The following is a 15958-nucleotide window of genomic DNA, read 5'->3' as shown; positions in this document are numbered from 1 at the left end:
AAGTCTTAAGCCTCTTAGATACTAGTGCCTTGTTTGCCCCAAAAGTTAGGCCTAGCCAGAAAATAAACCCCTAACTTTATTTTGGGGGTTGGGACTAATATAGGCCCTACCCCAAAAATATGCCCTAGTTTTGGGGCAAGGCACAAACCTAAAAATGAAGCTAGGGTGGTGGTGTGGAGCTGCCCCACAGGCCCCACACCCATTTACCTTGCAGCCTGGCCTCTTCTCACCGGCCTGCTTCTTCTGTGGCATCTTATGCAGCCAAGCCTGCATTTCTCAGTCCCAGGCCTTTCCAGAAGGCCTCTGCAGCCGAGAACCTAGCTATGGATCCAATCCATAGCTTAGTTCTGCAAGACCTCTGCAGCCGAGGTACTCGGCTGCATAGTCTTTCCGGAAAGGACTGTGTTATGTACTGGGCTCTTGTGATACACCACGTGGGTTGCTGGAGCAGCTAACGGCTCTCCAGCAATCCAGACTAACTGTCTCCTGTCCTGCAATTGGCTAGCCCCAGGTGGCAATGGTTGGTTCAAACCTATTGGCTGCCGCCTAGGGGGCTAGACTATACATTGTGGCTGGTTGCAGCCCTTGCTTCAGTACAGTTCCAGAAAGAAATAAAAGTATGAGTAATCCTGTACTCAGCCTTGCGTTGTCATTCCTGCACCAAGAACCCACTATTTAACAGCCTGACTGCAAAATGCAGACTGAAATGCAGCTGCAGAATGCAGCTGCTCTTTTGGCCCCAAAAGAAGTGGAACTGCTGGGCAGGGCTGTCAGTGTTACACCTCCGAAAATAACATCTGGTGCCTTTTTTGGAGGCAAAAAAAAAGACCCGATCTTATTTTCAGGAAAACACAGGTACTGCAGCAAAGATGGAAGGGAAATCGGATTTCTGTTTTTTCCTTAAAACTTCTGTTCCTACCATGTCATTAGCATAGTCTAAATTATGGCATCACCTCAATTAACCCTGAAGAATATACCCAATAACAAAAAAAAATTGGAACTGTAATCCAAAACTTCTGGAAAGGATGATAATGCAACTGAAAGATTAATAGAATATTTTGGGGACTGTGGTGTTTGGATGACTTACTGTTATGGTAAGAGGAATACTTTTCAGGAAAGACAAACATAGAACAAGTTAAAACTTCTTGTAGCACATAGCTTGGGGCAAGCTTCAGAAGAAATAAATGCATCTGCCTATTGTTTCATACCAACTGCTGTTTCCAAAATGGAAAACAATTCCCCCACCCCCACTTAAATACAAATGATTGAATCTAGGTTTAGACATATTGAGAATGAATTTCTTGCTACTACTGAATCTGCTTGAGTATACTCTAGTAGATAACCAGCAGAACAAATTAAGTAACTTGCTCCATTGATTATAAAAACACTATTTTAGGATGGATGAAAAACAGTTATCTTAACAAACATTTATAAAATACTAGCCTTGGCAGCAATGTTTCAAAGCATTGTCACAGCCATTTTTAAACATTTTCCAGAAGAAATTTCTGTTTCTACTCAGCCAAATACCCTGTCCATCTGCAACTGCTGTGGACTTGAGTTAACAAATTGAGAAGTAACCATGGGACATTTACAGCCTGTTTACTCTAGTTGCCACAGCAGCAAAACGCTAAAAAAAAGGTCATTCTCCCTTTGATCTGTGTAAGGTAGATGATTATGTTGGCAGCTTTTCTTTCTATTATTGTAAAAACACAAAGAGATTTATTATAACTTAAAGATCAACACATTTATTATAGCATACATTTTTTGAGGTTCTGGTTCACTTTGTAATATATTATGCTTACAGAGGTTCTGTTGATCATTACAAGAAAACGCTATTATGGTTGATCTAATATTAATTAATTAATATTAATTAATTAATATTAATTAAGAACTAAGACAGAATATGTTACTACTCGTACAAGATATTAGCAACAAAAAATAGTCTAACCCTAAATATTGATTTAAAGCATCAAGGCACTATGAAGAATTTGGTTTTGAAGTGTTCAGTGCCTCAAAACTTTGCTAGAGCTGATCACTTATGGGGTTTGCAATGAAGGGCAGCAACCAAAAAGAGCCACAGTACCACCTAGCTCTGCTGATATTATTAATTAATTATGTTGCCTTTCTTTTCTTCCAACATCCTTAACATAACAAAGCTTAGCCATTCACATGCTCAAGGCTATTAACAACTTGTTAATAGACAAGAGTGGCAGCCTGTTGATTTAACCTTGTGAATTATACAGGCTGGCGTGATTTTCTCTTCATTGTTTTGCCTCCTGAATAATTCCCCCTTCCCAAACACAGTAGAAATGAAAGAGCCTATTTCAGAGTGAGTGAAGCCAGAGCAGTCTGGGTTTTTCTTACAAATCCTCATTATTTCCCCACCAGTTGACTGATCAATGTCTTTTACAGTTGAGGTGATATAAATCTCTATCATTGCTTTCCTATATGACCTAGTGACTAAATGAGAGTCCAATTGTTTTAATAAAAAGTTTGGAATTTAGAATGCCAATAGTTAAACCTATTTGGTTCTGTCTTCCAAGTTCTCTTAATGCCCCAAATTGCAGAACAGATTTTTCCTCATTTGTCCTCATAAGGAATGCATCCCAAACTCAACTCATCACTTGACAGTAGCAGGCAATCATTTCCTCCAACTTAAGAGCCAATGACACTTCACTCACTCCAATTCTTTAATTGGTTTAAGTTTTGTTTTACTTTTGTGGAGGGACTGGAGTTTATGACCTCCCTTTTCTAGCCTGCTGGCTTAACTTCTACTCTAATTAAGTTCTCACAAACAGAGATGAAATGATAGAAGGTGTTGAAGCCACAGGAACCTTGGGGGGAAGTGATCATGCAATATTGGAATTCAACATTCTGGAGGCACAAGCAATAGAAGTTCTCTTATGTAGTTTCATTAAATTTTGATGCATTTAATCATATTTTTTCCAGAGTCAAATTATAGAGTACAGATACAGTACACTACTGTGTATGCTTTTTAATTATTTTTCCAGAGCAGAAGTGAGTAATTTGCAGCTCTAAGACCACATGCAACTCATTGACCTTAATTTGAAACCCTTTCTTCAAAAAAATTAATACAGGCAACTGATAAGTATATGCAAACCTATATCAGGAGGATAGGAGGGAGAGAAAAAAAGAAAAACTGCCTTCCCTAGGAGTTGTTGCCAAGGTCCAAATTTCTTTTTCCTATTTGGAATCTACTGGAACCATATTGAAACTGGTACACTGTGATGTGATGGCCAGAGAATGTTGAGCTGTAGAGACACCAGATCTTTTTGCTGTATGCCACCATTGCTAATATTTTTTCACTTACTCTGTAAACTTTTGTAAAGGATATATGTATATTCAATGAGATGAAATATTTCATGCCAGCATATAACAAACATAGTCCTCTAATCTACCGGTAAATGCTTTTTCCTGCAAAGTGAATCTCTAACTTTTTTCTTTTATTCTTGGGTCACTGAGATGAAAACAAGAAAAATTAAGGAATGCAGGCAGGAAGAATCTGTAGTAGTAGTAGTATGGTAGTATGGTAGTAGTAGTAGTAGTAGTAGTAGTAGTAGTAGTAGCCTTTTCCTTCTATTGGTCATAGATCTAGTACGATGCTGCACCTTAATAGAAATAGTTTTGGGAAATCTGAGCAGTGACATATAGTATAGAATTATAGATGACAAGAAATGGATTAGTCTCTAGGTGCTGCAAGTCTTTAGTTCTGGTGCATGATAAAAATAAAATGGATTTGCTGTAATGTCATATCATAGATTGTACTGGTAAGTACCTCTTGGCCTCTAAAAATTTCCAGGCAAGAGTTGTACTTGAAAATAGTAAATGATTAATGGAAAGAAAACAAAGTCAAAGAACTTGGAACTGACTTATGAATGAGACTAAAGAAAAGAACACTTATATTATTTATGGGCAAATTACAGAGACAACTTAATAATATAAAGTTGCATGGACTTGGAAGCATTGCTTATCAGAGATCGTAACCTTTACTGTCTTGTGCCAATTTCTCCCTAAAGTCATCTAGAAGAAAATAAAAAGCATAATTCCACAGTGACATGGAGATCTTTGCTGGGATTTTAAGTTTACAAAATACATACGGGTAAAACTCGAAAAATTAGAATATCGTGCAAAAATTCATTTATTTCAGTAATGCAACTTAAAAGGGGAAACTAATATATGAGATAGACTCATTACATGCAAAGCAAGATAGTTCAAGCCGTGATTTGTCATAATTGTGATGATTATGGGTTATAGCTCATGAAAACCCCAAATCCACAATCTCAGAATATTAGAATATTGTGAAAAGGTGCAATATTCTAGGCTCAAAGTGTCCCACTCTAATCAGCTAATTAAGCCATAACACCTGCAAAGGGTTCCTGAGCCTTTAAATGGTCTCTCAGTCTGGTTCAGTAGGAATCACAATCATGGGGAAGACTGCTGACCTAACAGTTGTGCAGAAAACCATAATTGACACCCTCCATAAGGAGGGAAAGCCTCAAAAGGTAATTGCAAAAGAAGTTGGATGTTCCCAAAGTGCTGTATCAAAGCACATTAATAGAAAGTTATGTGGAAGGGAAAAGCGTGGAAGAAAAAGGTGCACAAGCACCAGGGATGACTGCAGCCTGGAGAGGATTGTCAGGAAAAGGCCATTCAAAAGTGTTGGGGACTTTCACAAGGAGGGGACATTAATAGAAAGTTATGTGGAAGGGAAAAGTGTGGAAGAAAAAGTGGTCCAAAGTCCTCTTTTCTGATGAGAGCAACTTTTGGTTTGGTTTCACCGGCCAGCAGACTGGTTCTAATATTGCTTCTGAGAAGTCTTAAAAGCAATTCTAGATAAAATGCCATGCAGTAGTCTAGTCAAAAATAAATGCAAAATCTAAACAGTTATATTTCCCCAGATAATTACTAAAAAGGTAAAGGTAAAAGTTCCCCTGCACGCACATGCGTGCTAGTTGTCGTTCCGACTCTAGGGGGCGGTGCTCATCTCTGTTTCAAAGCCGAAGAGCCAGCGCTTGTCCGAGGACATCTCCGTGGTCATGTGGCCGGCATGACTAGACGCCAAAGGCACACGGAACGCTGTTACCTTCCCACCGTAGTGGTCCCTATTTTTCTACTTGCATTTTTACGTGCTTTTGAACTGCTAGGTTGGCAGAAGCTGGGACGAGTAACAGGCGCTCACTCTGCTACGCGGCACTCGGGATTCGACCCGCCAAACTGCCGACCTTCCGATCGACAAGTTCAGCGTCGTAACCCAATGAGCCACCGCGTCCCTTCAGATAATTACTAGATGTGCTCAATTGCCATCCATAAACTCAAGAGTTTTGTAGCAGAAAAAAACTACAATTAATACAAAGGAGGTTCTAGAGAAGATGATTAACAGCAGGGCTTTTTTCTCATAGAATGCTCAGAATGGAGTTCCGGCACCTGTTTTGGATGGAATCTTGTAGGGTAGTCAAGGCGGGTTGTATGACATGTGTGAGTTCCGGCACCTTTTTCTTTTACAAAAAAAGCACTGATTAACAGGAAACTGAAATGTCTCTCGCTGCAATATTTCCTTGCACCATCCACTTGTTTAGATTTATAGAGGATAGCCCAGGCTGTATCCCATTAGCCTGTGAAAATTGTTCTGGTTGTATGAATTCATCCTAATTTTTGTTTTCAAAAGATTGTTAATGCAACACATAAGGGTCTGGACCATATAGACTAAATGCTAATCCATACTGCTATTCTGTTTTTTCTTATTTATCTTTCTATCTTAAGCTTAATGTAATGTTTGAATAAAGTGCCTCTTACAAAATTCCCATTTATTCCAATTAACTTTGTCAAATATTGCAGGAACAATGGCTATTTTTGTCTGTTCTTATGATAAATGTATCAGCTCAGATTTTTCAGCTGGCTTAAATGCATGGGTAATATAGACTTTGATGGAGCTTTTTATATCTTCCAAATGCCTGGTGTAGTTCCCCCATGTTTAATTTTTGTTCTCTTCTATTTTTAGTTTAATTACTCAGTTTCCATCCCATTACACTAGTAAGTCAACACCTGTCCTTCTAAATATAAAAAAATGTAGAATTGATTTCATTTTATTTCTGTGACTAGTTCTCATTATATTGCTTCCTGAACTGACCTCTGTGATTATAAAATAGCATGGAAGATCATCCTTTCCTCTGAAGGAATTTTTCCTCTACAGTGACATGCAATTTGGATTGCGTGATTTCCAAATAGGCAAAGCCCACAAAAATGCCTTATGCATTCCTTTCTCCATTTTTACTGGCTATGCTATTGCCAAAGGATTTCACTGTATACATTCGGAATAATTACATGCTCAACTGAGATGAGCAAAATCATTTCCAGAGGCTAAATTCTGCTTTACTTGCTGTTGCTGGAGATTTGTGCATTGAGAGGAAACATGTTTTGAATATATTTCTCTTCAGTACCATCTAGTACAACCATTAGGATAGGATTATGAGATGTAATCCAGAACATTGGGAGATATCTTATTATTATTATTTTGCATCCTCAAAGAAAATAACATTTTGCAATATCTCTGGGATCAGCTTTTGTTAACTCCAACCTCTATGGCTGTTATGTATATATGTATATAGGGGATGTTCACAGAGATAGCCACTGACACCACCAGGTGGCAGGGTGCCCTGTGAGGATTGGCAGGGCAGTCTTTGGCAGGAAATCCGGACAATGGGATTGGTTCCAAGCAGTGCTTTTTTTGTAAAAGAAAAAGGTGCCGGAACTCACACATGTCATACAACCCGCCTTGCCTACCCTACAAGGTTCCATCCAAAAAAGGTGCCGGAACTCCGTTCTGGGCGTTCTATGACAAAAAAAGCCCTGGTTCCAAGTATACCTGGCTAGGTATATAAGAGGGACAGTTGCCCCTTTGTTTGCCAAGTCTGTGCAACATCAATAAAGAATGTTATGCTGAACCCTGTTGTCCTGCGTCATCCATCTTGGCCATGCGGTCCACAGCCCACGATCTAACAGTGGCAACGAGAATGGGATGCTGTTTCAATCAGAGCTGAAGTCACTCGGAAGCGGGAAAGGCAGAAAAAAAAATTCTGAGACCTTCCTAACGAAGCAGCATTCAAGGACTGGTGCAACATGGCTAACTTCAGACCGACCAGTGAATTTTGTTTCAACATCAATGAGCCAGAGCGATGGGAAGCACATCTGGGACGAGTTGAAGGGTTCCTGATGATCAACAAGATCACAGAGGATAAGTTGAAAGCAGTGGCGCTTTTGTGCTTAAGCGGACAGGACGTGTATGATGTGGCCGTTGGTTTGTGCTCACCGACGCCCGTCGCAAACGTCTCTTATGCTGATTTAAAAAAGAAGTTGGAGGAACATTTCATGCCGGTGAGAGCTCCAGTCTATTGGCGGCACCAATTCATCCAGCGCAACCAGCAACTGGGTGAGCCGACCTCGCAATTCATCTCGGCGCTGAGACAGGCTGCTCACCAGTGTAAATTTCCTGAACTTGAAGACAGGATCAGGGATCGAGTGGTGTTTGGACTGAGAGACCAGCAATGCCGACAAAGGATCCTTGCAAAGCCGCCGATGAATCTGCGGGAGGTTTTAGACGAGGTGATGGCTTACGAGGCAGCCAGTGACTCTGGCAAACACACACACTGCAATAGCAGCAGCTCAGGAGCGACCATACATCACGAGTGTGCTTCGAGTGGCGGAAGCAGCGACCTGGATGGAGAGGCAGAGGTAGATGTGGTACAGCATAGACCTGGAAAGCATCCACCGCAGCGGGACAATGATGGAGGCCAGTGGAGACAATCATCAGCCAACAAAAGCACAGCATGCAGCTGCAGCTGCAAGGAACCGAGGGGAGCCAACTCATCCAACCAGAAATGTGCCAGCTGTGGGGGAAACCATCTGCGAGCGACCTGCCGGTTCAGATCCGTAAAGTGTCATTCCTGCGGCAAGATGGGGCACATTGCAGCCATCTGCCAGAATTGGAGCAGAGACAGCCTGAACAAATTACAAGCTATGGCATCGGAGCTTGAAGGTAGTGTTCTCCCTCGGCACAAACCCCGGCACAGTTCCTCAATCCCGGGAAAGAGCAGATGGACCACGTCTCACACGGAAGTCCATCAGCTGCTCAAACCAAAATAACAATACAGGTCCATCTGCAAAGGGTACCTTGCAAGATGGAGCTGGACTCCGGCTCTGCAGTCTCAATAATCTCCTTTGAGACATTTAAAAGAATTTGTGATCGGAGTAGGCAGAGGGTTTCCTTAAAACCCTACAGTTTACAGCTGTCAGATTTTCAGCACACCCCTATTAAAATCAGGGGAAAGGCCACCGTGCTTGTGGGGTTTAAGCATTTTCAGGGTCCCTTAGATATTTTGGTGGCCGATGGGCGGAGAACTAGTTTAGTAGGGCTGGATTGGTTTGATTCCCTGGGCATTTGGTTGTGGGAAGTGAATAGCATCCAGCACAAACATCTTGAATCCATTTGTAATGAATTTGCAGACATTCGATGACAGGCTGGGAAAGTACATGGGCCCTCCCATTAAATTTAAACTATACCCAAATGTTCCACCAGTTCGTATCAAGCCCCGAAGAGTCCCATTCGCTCTCAAACATAAGATTGAGAGCGAACTGGACAAACTGGTGGAACAGGGAGTGTTAGAACCGGTGGACGGGGGAGACTGGGAAACTCCAATTGTGACACCATTAAAGGCAAATGGAGAAATTAGAATATGTGCTGATTATAAGGCTACAGTAAACTGAGCCTTAAATCCGCACACTTACCTGGTTCCATCGGTCTGGCAAGTCTTCGCCGCTGTCCAAGGTGGTGCTCCCTTTGCAAAACTTGATTTGGTGCAAGCGTATCAGCAGCTGTCAGTTAATAAGGAAGGGGCTGACGCTCAAACAATAGTGACACATAGAGGAGCTTTCCGAGTTAACTGGTTACAGTTTGGTATCTCAGTAGCTCCTGGGATCTTTCAAGAAGTGATGGAGAGGATTCTGAAGGGCATTCCCAGTGTATGTCCCTATTTTGATGATGTCCTCATAGCTGGGGAATCTGAAGAGATCTTGGCTGACAGGCTGCAAGCTGTCTTAAGCAGATTTCGCTCTGCTGGGCTTAAACTTAAAAAAAAGTAAGTGCAGCATTGCTGTGGCATCCACTGAGTTCTTAGGGTTCAGGATTGATGCCAAAGGTATTCACCCCACTGAGTCTAAAGTAAAAGCAGTTAAGTTGGCTCCAACCCCAACAAATAAGGCTGAATTGCAAGCTTTTCCGGGGTTATTTAACTTCTATCACGCATTTTTACCCCACAAAGCAGCAATTGCAGAACCTTTACACAGACTGCTAGATAAGAAAACTCCATGGATCTGGACCAAGGTCCATGAACAGAGTTTTAGAAATCTTAAACAACTCTTCTCTAGTGAGTCAACCATCACACATTTTATAGAAAATAAGCCTGTCTGCATCGCGTGTGATGCATCCCCTTATGGGGTGGGCGCTGTATTAAGTCGTATAGAGGAAAATGGGGAGCAAAGGCCTATTGCATATTACTCCCGAACTCTGTCCAAAGCAGAAAGGAATTATGCACAAATTAACAAGGAAGCACTGGCAATTGTGTCAGAAGTAAAAAAATTCCATGATTACCTATATGGCAGGGAGTTCACTATTTTTACTGATCACAAACCATTGTTGAGGTTGTTCACAACTGACAAACAAACACCACAAATTCTTTCCCTAAGAATGCTTAGGTGGTCTATTTTTCTATCCACCAATGCTTGCAAACTAGTTCATAAACTAGGAAAGGACATGGGCCATGCAGATGCATTAAGCAGATTGCCTTTGTTGAGCAATGACCCTGACCCAGCACCAGCAGAGCAGATCCTACTCATCCAAGATCTTCCAGATTATCCTCTACAGGTGAAGGATATTGCTGCTGGCACCACAGCAGACAAGGTACTGAGCAGGGTCAGCTCATGGGTAGCATCTGGGTGGCAGGACAAGAGCCCGGGTACGGAATTCCAGGCATATTTTATGAGGAGGCACAAGTTGTCTTCTCATAAAGAATGTTTACTGTGGGTTAGTAGGGTTATTATTCCAGAGAAATTGAGGGAAAGGGTCTTACAATTGTTACACGGGGGGCATCCTGGCATAGTAAGGATGAAGGCACTAGCTAGGAGCTACTTATGGTGGCCTGATCTTGACAAAGCCATAGAGGAGCAGGTAGCGGGGTGCTACATGTGTCAGAGGTCAAGGCCAGAACAACCACAGGCTCTCATTCACAAATGGGAAGCAACCCACACCCCATGGTCTAGGTTACACATCGATGATGCTGGGCTCTTTCAGGGACAATAGTTCCTGGTAGTAGTTGACAGTCACTCTAAATGGATAGAAATAGTTCCAGTCTCTAGTATGACCACTGCAAAGACAATTCAAGTGCTTCGGGGAGTATTTGCCACTCATGGGTTGCCTGATATCTTGGTCTCTGATAATGGCCCACAATTCACATCTGCTGATATCCAGGCATATAATAATAATAATAATAATAATAATAATAATAATAATAATAATAATAATAATAATAATAATAATAATAATAATAACAACAATAACAACAACAACAACAACAACAACAACAACAACAACAACAATAAGTTGGAAGGGACCTTGGAGGTCATCTAGTCCAACCCCTTGCTCAGGCAGGAAACCTTATACCATTTTAGGCAAATGGCTGTCTAGTCTCTTCTTAAAAACCTCCAGTGTTGGAGCATTCACCACCTCTGGAGGCAGGTTGTTCCACTGGTTAATTGTTCTAACTGTCAGGAAGTTTCTCCTTAGTTCTAGGTTGCTTCTCTCCTTGACTAGTTTCCATCCATTGCTTCTTGTCCTGCTTTCAGGTGCTTTGGAGAATAGCTTGACTCCCCCTTCTTTGTGGTAGCCCCTGAGACACTGCTATCATGTCACCCCTCACTCTTCTCTTCGTTAAACTACACATACCCAATTCCAGCAACCGTTCCCTATATGTTTTGGCCTCCAGCCCCCTAATCATCTTTGTTGCTCTTCTCTGTACCCTTTCTAGAGTCTCAACATCTTTTTTACATCGTGGTGACCAAAACTGGATGCAGTATTCCAGGTGTGGCCTTACCAAAGCATTGTAAAGTGGCCTTACCAAAGCATTGTAAAGTGGCCAATTGAGCCAACTTAATTAGACACGTCACATCAGCACCTTTCCACCCGTTGACTAATGGTTTGGCATAACGAATGGTGAGGACAACCAAGGACACATTTAGGCGCATCATCAGTGGAGATTGATATCACCGGTTAGCTCAGTTTCTTTTGGTGCAACATACCACTCCATGCACAGCTATGGGCAAGAGCCCTGCTGAGTTGCGTTGGGGATGGCGACTCATTACTAAGTTGGACAGACTACATCCAGACAGAGTGGCAGCTCAACAGGAGCAACCAGACACCACCAGAGAACTGCACACACTGTAGGTGAAAAGGTTTGGGCCCAGAACTATGGTACCTGGATTTAGGGGGTGGTAGTGGACAAAACGGGGCCTGTATCTTACATTGTAGAGGTGGAGGAGGGTCACGAGGTCAGAAGACACATTGACCAGTTGAGGAAGAGACAACCTGAAAAGCACAAAATGTGATTCCAGAGCAACATCTGGCTGGTAATCAGGACCCAGATGGCATCCCAATTGATGACTACATTGCAGACCCAGTTGCCCTTGCTGACCTGAATGAAATGGTCAGCAAGGATCCATAGGCCACCGGCATATCTCAAGGACTATGTAAGGTCTTGAGGCTAGGGTTATTATGTGATAAATCAAGCTCCATACTGCAGGGTTTTTTTTCCCATTAGTTGTTTATTGTTTCCATTATTATTTTGGGTTTTTTGTATGGGGGAAGGGGTGTCATGTATATATGTATATAGGGGATGTTCACAGAGATAGCCACTGACACCACCAGGTGGCAGGGTGCCCTGTCAGGATTGGCAGGGCAGTCTTTGGCGGGAAATCTGGACAATGGGATTGGTTCCAAGTATACCTGGCTAGGTATATAAGAGGGGCAGTTGCCCCTTTGTTTGCCAAGTCTGTGCAACATCAATAAAGAATGTTACGCTGAACCCTGTTGTCCTGCATTATCCATCTTGGCCATGCGGTCCAGAGCCCACAATCTAACAATGGCCTTTGGCAAGAGGCTGGGAAAGTTGTGATCCAAATAATCTGGAGGTCATTTGGTTGCTTAGCTATAGAAGCAATATGGGGTAGGAACAGAAAGCTAAGGGTAGGAATCATTAGGGCATATAATGGGGCTGCCCTTGAGAACCACTCGGAAGCTTCAGCTGGTACAGAGTGCAGCTGCACGAACACTTTTGGGGGCTTCCCGATACTCCCATATTACACCTCTCCTCCGTGAGCTGCACTGGCTTCCAGTTGCCTTCCGAGTGAAATTCAAGGTGCTAGTGATGACATACAAAGCCCTACATGGCATGGGTCCGGATTACCTACAGAAGCACCTACTGCCAGCGGCAACACCCCTCCGTCCTGTGCGCTCCCACAGAGAGGGCCTCCTCAGGGTGCCACCGGTCAGAGAATGCCGGCTGGTGGCCCCCAGGGGGAGAGCATTCTCGGTGGGTGCGCCAACCCTTTGGAACTGCTTGCCAGCCGAAATCCGAATGGCCCCCGACCTTCGCACCTTCCGGCGTGACTTAAAAACCTACCTATTCCAGCAAGCCGGCCTGGCCTGATAGATTTTGGGGTTTCATTTGTTTTACTATTGCTTTACTGTATACTTACCTTGCTCTGTACTTACCTTGCTCTGCCCCGAGTCCTTCGGGAGAAGGGCGGTATATAAAACAAACAAACAAACAAACAAACAAACAAACAAATAAATAAATAAATATAATGATCACCATTTATCCTAAACTTACCATCTTTGCAATAAATGCTATCCTGAACTAATTTGTTGCTGCTGACAAGTCTTGCAGTTGGAGCATCAGATGCTGTTTGTGTTCAAGATGCCAACCATGACTGCATGATTGAAGCTGTCATCTTGAATTTTTTGCTACAACATCTGCATACCCCCACATACATATACATTGTAGATGCCTCTGGCTGTACTACAGATTTTGCAACTTGTACAATATCTTTTTTTTAAAGATTAAAAAACTAGGACCCTAACAAAAATAAAAAAATATCCTGAATTTTATAAACAAAAAGCTGGTCAGAAATTAGACAACAAAAACAACATAAAATCTTGGTAAAATAAATTTGAATTAAAAGTAAACTAACAAAATATACTTTGAAGAATGTTTTGATAAAAAATTATATTTGTAATTTTTAGGGCCTTGAAATAAGAGTTGAAAACTTCTGGAATTTGTTTCTGTGCTTTGGCACTAATTTATCACATGCAATTCACTGAAAATTGCAAGAAAATTCAGCTCAACATCTCATTCTGCTTGGTTTCCAAGCAAGTATCCAAGCTGACCACTTCTAAATCTAATCCTGATCACTTAGGTAGAGAACAATGAACAAAGAACATGACTGCAGAACAGATGGTCTTCAATTCAAGGTCTCATCAGCATGGCCAATACTGTGAAATCATGAAAATGGAAGCCTAAGAATAACTACATTAAGCCATATATTGCCCACTATTCAATAGCACTAAATAACTAAATAAGTAAACTAAATAAATGAATTAACTAAATAATAACTAGAAGCAAACAAAGTTATAACTAGTAGCCAGCACAAGTTTGTTAAAAACAGATCATGCCAAACCAATCTTATTTCATTCTTTGATAAAGTGACTAAATTAGTAGACCAGTGAAATTCCATTGGCATAGTATACTTAGATTTCAGTAAAGCATTTGACAAAGTAGATCACAACCTACTTCTTGGTAAGCTAGAAAGAGGCAGAAAAGACAACATCACCACCAGATAGATTTGTAGCTGACTGACAAACCGTACTCAATGAGTAGTCCTCAATGATACTACAACCACATGGAGAGAAGTAAGCAGTGGGGTACCACAAGGCTCTGTGTTAGACCAAGTACTCTTCAATATCTTCATAAATGACTTAGATGAGGGAATAGAAGGGGAACTCATCAAATTTACAGATGACACTAAACTGGCAGGAATAGCCAACACCCCAGAAGAAAAGCTCAGGATCCAAAAAGATCTTGACACACTTGAACAATGGACCCTATCTAACAAAATGAGTTTTAATGTGGAGAAAAGCAAAGTTTTATATTTAGGCAGGAAAAATCAAAGGTTTATGTACAGATTAGGTGAGAGGGACCTTGGAGTCCTAGTGGATGATCACTTGATTATGAGCCAGCAATGTGCAGCAGCTGCCAAAAAAGGCTAATACAATCCTGGGTTGTATAAATAGAGGCATAGAATCAAGATCACATGAAGTATTAATACTGCTTTGTAAAACCCTAGTAAGCAAACACCAGGAATACTGAAACCAGTTTTGGTTACCATACTACAATAAAGATGTTGAGACTTTGGAAAAAATTCAGAGAAGAGCAACTAAGATGATCAAAGGCCTAGAGACTAAAACATATGAAGAACGGCTGCAGGACTTGGGTTTGGCTAGTCTAAAAAAAAAGAAGAAATAGGGGTGACATGATTGCATTATTCCAGTATTTAGAGGCTGCCACAAAGAAGAGGAGACAAATTATTCTCTAAAGCACCAGAAGGCAGGACAAGAAAAATGGTTGGAAACTGGTCAAAGAGAGAAACAACCTGGAATTAAGGTTGCTTAAGGTTGTTTAATTTAAGGTTAAACTTCCTAACACTGAGGACAATTAACCAATGGAACAGCTTGCCTTCAGAAATCATGGGTGCTCCATCACTGGAGATTTTTAAGAAGAGACTAGACAGTCACTTATTTAAAATGTTATAGGTTCTCCTGCTTGAGCAGGGGGCTGGACTAGAAGACTTCCATGGTCCCTTCCAGCTCTATTCCAGAGATCTCTAACCTTTTGGGCACCAGGGACCGGTTCCGTAGAGAGAGGTCTTTCTGCGGACCAGAGGGGGTGTGGTTTTATGTGATGCCTGCATCCCACGGATGGGGCTTTGCTTGTTTGTGCAGACCTGTTGCTGGCATGCCGTGGCCAGATCCTGGTCCAAGGACCAGGAGTTGGGGACCCCTGCTCTACTCTATTCTAAATAGGCTATATGTTGATCTATTGCCTGACACTTCAAATTAGCACTGTTTCCAAAGATTAAATTCAGTGATATTAAAGATTGCTTTTCCTGGAAAGAAAAGGTCTCTTTACATATCAGTTGCACATAATATTGTAAACTAAAAAGCTTTGGTTCATATACATGTGTGTGTGCTATCATAATTTTTTATTTTATTTTATTTATTTTTGGCTACTCCTCACACTGCTTACACAAGGCTTGTGCAATATCTTGGTAATTACTACGTTACCCAAATGAAAATGTTGGCTGTATAGATGAAGATGAGATGAGGGGAAAAAACAAAGAGAAGAAATGCAAAACTGCAGCACATTTTTTTAATTTTTTGCTTTCTATCTTAGCATGCATTGGCAATAATGAATTGTTAACATCTGACAGTTTATTTCAGTAGGGTGCTAGGAAGTGAACCGCAACCTTTCGTATAAATAGCATTATCTCTCCTACTGTGCTATGGTTCCTGTCCTCCTCTAAATCTATTTTGTTCTTTATTAAATAGCAGGTTGAAAAAAATGTACCTTATAAGCTGGTGTTTTTTTTTTAAAAAGTGCACTCTCTTGCTATTCCCTGAGTGACAAATCTGAATAATTAATTTTAATTCCTTTTTTTGTAACTTGACATTTTCTTCTTAAAAGCAAGAAATGGGCATGTTTAATTAAAGAAGAAAATGCTTGGGTTTCACAACACTTCAATCGCATATATAAAGTTTAATAAGATGCTGTCCTTT

The sequence above is a fragment of the Vipera ursinii genome, assembly GCF_947247035.1.
Source record: "Vipera ursinii genome assembly, chromosome: Z".
NCBI lineage: Eukaryota > Metazoa > Chordata > Lepidosauria > Squamata > Viperidae > Vipera > Vipera ursinii.
The sequence above is the reverse complement of the archived record's forward strand: the minus strand, read 5'-3'. Positions refer to the sequence as shown.